A 7,744-nucleotide genomic window follows, 5' to 3' on the forward strand; every position below is an offset into this window, starting at 1 on the left:
CCGCTCCATTCCCTGCCTCGGCATCCATGAAAAATAAAAAACACCTTAAAAGAAAATGATAACAAAACCTCTCTCATCCACTTTCATTTCCTTCATCCCTCTAATTATAAGCGGCTCATGAGGCGTGTGTATTACACATCTGAGGAGCCAGTGAATGTGTCCAATCAGCAATTAGTAATTAAAAAGTGCTGTTGCTACAGAAACACTAGTTGAGGTGGAGTTTGGGGTCAGGATTTAATATCAGGTACATAATTAACGAAACGGGATACAGCGAAACACATACTGACACAGAACAGCCTTGCACACAGTCTGACATCTCTAGAGAAGATATTAACATATTATTATAAGCAGAAGAAAATTAGTACAGCATTACTGCGATGATATATTAAAACTCAGAATTACAATATAATTCAAATGTTTAATATAATATAATATAATATAATATAATATAATATAATATAATATAATATAATATAATATAATATAATATAATATAATATAATATAATATTTATTCATTAATTTTCCTTTGGCCCCTTATTAATCAGGTGTCTCCACAGCGGGATGAACTGCCAACTTATCCAGCATATGTTTTACACAGTGGATGCCCTTCCATCTGCAACCCACTACTCAAACCAGCAACCTTCTTGCTGTGAGGCAACAGTGCTAACCATTGAGCCACCATGTCACCCCAATATAATAATAATTCGATAATAAAAATAGAATTGATAAAGCAACAACTACAATATTATGAAACAATTGATATTACAATATAATACTATTAAATGACATGACAATAACGTAAAAGTAATAGTATTAATACTTAATGTTTTTCATTTTTTAAGCAGCAAAAAATTATTTACAATTTATTAATTTAGAAATTGTATTTATTATTAATTAATTCTCAGTAGTAGACACATCCGCATCGATAAGTTCTAATATAATATAATATAATATAATATAATATAATATAATATAATATAATATAATGTAATGTAATGTAATATAATATAATGTAGTATAATATAATGTAATGTAATGTAATATAATGTAATGTAATTTAATGTAATGTAATGTAATATAATATAATGTAATGTAATATAATATAATATAATATAATATAATATAATATAATATAATATAATATAATATAATGTAATGTAATGTAATATAATATAATGTAGTATAATATAATGTAATGTAATGTAATATAATGTAATGTAATTTAATGTAATGTAATGTAATGTAATGTAATATAATATAATGTAATGTAATATAATATAATGTAGTGTAATGTAATGTAATGTAATGTAATGTAATGTAATATAATATAATGTAGTGTAATGTAATGTAATGTAATGTAATATAATATAATGTAATGTAATGTAATGTAATGTAATATAATATAATGTAATGTAATGTAATATAATGTAGTATAATATAATGTAATATAATGTAATGTAATATAATGTAGTATAATATAATGTAATGTAATGTAATATAATGTAGTATAATGTAATGTAATGTAATATAATGTAGTATAATATAATGTAATGTAATGTAATGTAATATAATGTAGTATAATGTAATGTAATGTAATGTAATATAATGTAGTATAATGTAATGTAATGTAATATAATATAATGTAATGTAATGTAATATAATATAATGTAATATAAATATTTTTGCTTTCTCTAAAATTTCTCAGTTTTTTTCCCTATCAGTTCTGAAACACATCTGTAAGAGCTGAAACCAAGTTCTTAGCCAAATTTGTTAGGATTCTGCCACTTCGGTCTTGTCAATCCTTGTTTTGGTAGCAGAGTTCAGACACTAGTCCTCTCTCGTCTTGTATGTTGTGCTTGGCTTGTGTTTTCTCCTAAGAATTCCTGTTCTGTTCTTGTCTGTCTTCGTCTTTTGTATGTGCGCCATCTTGGCCAGAAACATGCATGCTGCATGTGAGTGCACGATGGGTGTTTTATTTATCGTGTACTCGTATCTTGCGTTCTGTCTCGTATTGGCGTTGTCATTGTGGCTGTGTGCTTTAGTGTTGTCATGTGTTAAAATACAATTTAGAGTGATCTAATTAATAAAAGTCCAGGGCCCATCCCATAAAATTGGAAGAGGGCGCTACATGTCTGTTAATTCATTATTTCTCCTCATGTCTGCTGTCCTGTGCTACTTTTTCATACATTTTTCTTCCCGAAGGTCATGTCCTGTTCCCTGCCAGTCCAGCTCAGCCCAGCCCAGCCTAGCCTAGTTGGTCTTCTTAGATAAGTTTCCCCCCTCTGGGTTGAATTTGTTCTCTTTTTGTTTTATTTTAGAATTAATAAATACCAATTTTAGTTCTGCATTTGGTGGCTCAGTGGTCGCCTCACAAAAAGAAGCTCGCTGGTTTGTGCCCCGGCTGGGTCAGTTGCCATTTTTGTGTGGAGTTTGCATGTTCTCCCCAAGTTGGCATGGGTTTTCTCCGGGTGTTCCAGTTTTCCCCACAGTCCAAACACATGCACTGTGTGAATGAGTGTGTATGGATGTTTCCCAGTACTGGGTTGCAGCTAGAAGGACACCCGTTGTGTAAAACATATGCTGGATAAGTTGTTGGTTCATTCTGTTGTGGCGACCCCAAATTATTTAAGGGACTAAGCTAAAGGAAAACTAACGAGTTCTGCATTTGAGTCCCCGCTCCTTTACCCACCCACTGACCCTGACAAAATTAATAAAAACCAATCAACCTATATGACAATAATCATTCCCTCCCTTTCTCAGAAGATTACTGACATTAACAGAAGTCAAGGTGTTGTCTATGCATAGGCTGGGTTGTGTTTACTTGTGCTGCAGGAACACATTAACCCACTGAAATTCAACAGGAACTCCATAAACCTGAAGGAAACCCAGTGTACCCACTGAGAATTGAACAGACGAGCCTCGAGACCGACACACTTACAGCTCTGAGCACGACAGGAATACAAATGAAGAGCTCCCGAAGAACACCAACAAAGCGTCTGGAAAGTGGTGTGAAAAAGTGTTGGCCCCCTTTATGGATTTCATATTTTTGTGTATGTTTGGTCACACTTTAATGTACGCTTTTGAGGATCTTTTGGTCTACTCCACTTTGTCAGGCAGGACTTATTTAGAGTTGAAGTCCAAATTATTAGCCCTCCTGTGATTTATTTATTTTCTTTTTTAAATATTTAGCAAATGATGTTTAACAGATTTAGGATTTGTTCACAGTATTTCCTATAATATTTTTTTCTTCTGGAGAAAGTCTTATTTGTTTTATTTCAGCATGAATAAAGAAGTTTTAACTAAAAAAAATGATTTTAAAGGGCACCTATGGTGAAAAATCGACTTTTCAAGCTGTTAGGACAGACATATGTGTAGGTATAGTGTATAGATCATCATATTGGGGTGATATAAGCACACCCAGTCCTTTTTTTTCAATTTAACAACATAAAAACGTTGGACCAATTGGAGCGGTTTTCAGACCAAACGCAACTTGACGTAGGAGTGCGGCCCCCCGCCCACCGTAAAAAAATCCCATGGCACTTCTCGTAACGAGTAGGGGTGTAAGCCCAGTGTCCTGACCATATTCCCTCCATCAGCCCTTACCCATCATGGCCTCCCAATCATTGTACCAAATAGGCTCTATCAAATTGCTGGTGTATGTAAAGTGCACTGCCTTGTTGTCCTGTGGCTGCCGTCGCATCATCCAAGTGGAGCTGCACACTGGTGGTTGTGTGGACTCCCCTCATGACTGTCAAGTGCTTTGGGTGTATGACCAAACATAATAAATGCGCTATATCAAGGCTATTCAATAAGTTTGTCATGGGGGCCGGTTCATGAAAAGCATCCCAAAGGAAGGGCCGGAGACATATGACTTGCAATATGAGTGATGACACAACAGCATATAAGAGCCCATATGTTGTATTTTTGCTCCTTAAGACACCCATATTGTATTTTTCTACATTTAAATGTTAATATATTGTATTTTGAAACTACATAATATCGCTGCATTGTACAATGTGGCTTTTTTAAACAAACATTCAAATGTTGTATTTCAGAGCACATCAAAAGCAGTGCATTGCTTCAGTGGGCTTCTTCTACATTCAGACACATTCATATGTTTGTTTTGAACTGCGTAACAATTATGGATGCAGCGACTATACTGTAGATTTTGGTTGTACGATTATATAGTCTGAAGAATAATCATGTTACACGGTTATCACGTCTAATGTAAATTTAAGCTTTATATTAGCAAAGTAGATTAACTGTTATCTTCTGCGTTCATACATACATATTCATTTTAATAATAATTTTCTACTGTGTGACCCCGTAAAAAACGCGAGCATGTTGCTCCGCTTGCGCCCGAATATTGGCATATATTCCTACATTAGAATTAACAAACTTGCGCTTTGTGGATATGGAAACAGCCCACTGCTATAGTTAATCCAGTGTGCTTGCGTATTAGCCTCGGTGTACAAGCTCGGAACGTTAAACTAGCGCACAGGTGGCAACTTGCCATAACTTTGTCTAATTGCAGTTTCGTTCCGTGTTAATTGTTGCATACCTAATAACGATATCAGTGCATTTTACTACAGGCCTTTTCTACAAACATGTTCAAATGTTTTCGGCTGCTCGCGCCACTCGCTTCATTTCACGTGACTCATGCTCTGAGCCTTCAACTGCAGCTCGTGCTGTATTGAACAGACGCACGTCACTTCATAACTATAGCAGCCATTTTCGACTGAACTAAATTTATTTTTCATGTCTTGGTCACACTTTTTGGAGGGCCAGATTAAATTGCCTTGGGGGTCGGGTTCGGACCGAGGGCTGCCAATTGAATAGCCATGCACGAAATAAATACACACATTACATTATATTACATTACATTACATTATTTTCCCAAAAGTCTTGAGGATCATCAAGATGTTTTCTGGTGAAACTGTGACGAGCCTTTATGTCATTTTTGCTTTGGACACATTTTTGACTTGGAACTTTGTGATGCAAATCATGTTGGCCCAGTCTCTTTCTTATGGGGGAGTCATGAACACTCACCTAACTTGATTTAGCTTTAATGTTTATATTCAACGTTTTATTTACATTTGTAAACAAATTAATATTTTTTGAACATTTTAATAGTTTAAAAAAAGTTGACCTCCTTATTCCTTCATTTATTTTCCTTCGGCTTTGTCCCTTTACTCATAAAGTGGAACTCTCTACAGTGGAATGAACCGCCAACGTATATGTTTTACTCAGCGGATGCCCTTCCGGCTGCAACCCAGTCCTCTCGCATTCACACACTCATACACTACAGCAAATGTAGTTTATTCATTTCACCTATAGCACACGTGTTTGGACTGTGGGGGAAAGCGGAGCACCCGGAGTAAACCCACACCAACACGAGGAGAACATGCAAACTCCAGAAATGCCAACTGACCCAGCCGGGGCTCAAACCAGCAACCTTCTTGCTGTGAGGTGACAGTGCTAATCACTGAGTCATTGTGTTTCCCCTTGGCCCCCTTACTGATTTCTTTTTTTTGCATGTTTATCCCACTTTAATGTACGATTTTAAGGATCTTTTGGTCTACTTCGCTTTCTCAGCCAGCCACTTTTCCATTTATCACAGCATTTTCCATTTTTATTTACATTTGTAAAATATAGATTTTTTTAAATTTGCTTTGGGTATTTTAATGAGTTATTTTATATCCTGTTAATGATTTGCTCTGTCGTAAAAAATGGACTAATAATATTGACTATGTTTTAAAAAAAAATGAAAACTGCTTCTATTACAGACAAATTAAAAGAAGAAAAGACTTTCTCCAGATAAAAAAAATATCATAGGAAATACTGTGAAATGTGCTGGCTCCTTTATTAATAATAATAATTTCTTACATTAATATAGCGCTATTCTGGGCACTCAAAGCACTTCACCCATTTTTGGGGGGAATCTCCTCATCCATCACTAGTGTGCAGCATCCACTTTGATGACGCGATGGCAGCCATATTGCACCAGACCACACACCAGCTGATTGGTGGAGAGGAGACAGAGCGATGAAGCCAATTATGATATTGGAATGGTTAGGAGGCCATGATGGACAGAGTCCAGTGGGCAAATTTGGCCAGGATGTTGGGGTTAAACGCCACACTCTTTTTCGAAGGACATCCTGGCATTTTTAATGACCACAGAGACCTCGGTTTAACCTCTCATCTGAAAGATGCCGTTCACTGAGCAGTATAAAGTCCCCATTAATATACTGGGGCGTTAGGACACACACAGACCACAGGTTGAACACCCCTGCTGGCCTCACTAACACCACTTCTGGGAGCAACCTAGCTTTCCCATGGGGTCTCCCATCTAGGTACTGACCGGGCACAGCCCTGCTTAGCTTTAGTGGACGACGATTTGACAGTTAGCCACTAGCTAGGCTAAACTGTGCTTGAAAACGTAATAAAAGTTAATAATTTTGGCTTTAACTGCATGCAGTGCCAATACAATATTACCATATTACACCATTACCATGCAGTTTTTCCTCCTGCATGATTTATCAGTGTTATTTGTGTATCTGGCAAGCTCAGGGTGCATCCGTGAGTCAAAGTGTCACATCGACACCATGCGGGCTGAAATTAGTTCTCATCATCAACGCTGCAGTGAGTGTGAACATCTGAATCACAGCGTTTGGCAGCGGTCAGTTTTCAGGACTCCATCAGCGCTGTTCAGATTACTGAAGCAGGTGCGTAATCAAGCCTGTCCTATCATTTTACTAAATTTACTAACATTTTTTAAAGTAAGTGGTTGTAAACTATTTATATGGGCTGAATTTAAACAAACAAATTACATTTAGTAATGTTCAGCTTCATTTGTTTGTTTAAATTTAGCTCATATAAATAGTTTACAATGAATAATTTTTTCAGTGATATCAGACTTTCATTATGTCATTAATCAGCAGCAATGGCTATTTTCACAGCAAAAACAATTCATTAGAAAACGTGCTGTGCCAAGTTTTATTAATCAAATCCAAAATAAAAGTTTGTTTTGACATAAGATACATAAGATATATATATATATATATATATATATATATATATATATATATATATATATATATATATATATATATATATATATATAATGTAATTTACACACATATATTAAAACTATTAAAACATATTTTTGCATAGATATATAAATGTATACATAATTTGTATCATATATAGTTGAATTATTAGCCCCCCTGTTTATTTTTTTTCCCCAATTTCTGTTTAACAGAGAGATTTTTTCAACACATTTCTAAACATAATAGTTTGAATAACTCATCTCTAATAACTGATTTATTTTATCTTTGCCATGATGACAGTAAATAATATTTAACTAGATATTTTTCAAGACACTTCTATACAGCTTAAAGTGACATTTAAAGGCTTAACTAGGTTAATTAGATTAATTAGGCAGGTTAGGGTAATTAAAGGGGCTAATAATATTGTCCTTAAAATGGTGTTTAAAAAATTAAAAACTGCTTTTATTCTGGCCAAAATAAAACAAATAAGACTTTCTCCAGAAGAAAAAATATTATCAGACATACTGTGAAAATTTCCTGAATCTGTTAGACATCATTTGGGAAATATTTAAAAAAGAAAAAAAAATTAAAGGGGGGCTAATAATTCTGACTTCAACTGTATATATTTATTATGTAATTCACACATATATTAAAACAAAACTATGCAAAATTATTTATCTATTTTTGCATATA

Source organism: Danio aesculapii, chromosome 6, assembly GCF_903798145.1.
Source record: "Danio aesculapii chromosome 6, fDanAes4.1, whole genome shotgun sequence".
NCBI lineage: Eukaryota > Metazoa > Chordata > Actinopteri > Cypriniformes > Danionidae > Danio > Danio aesculapii.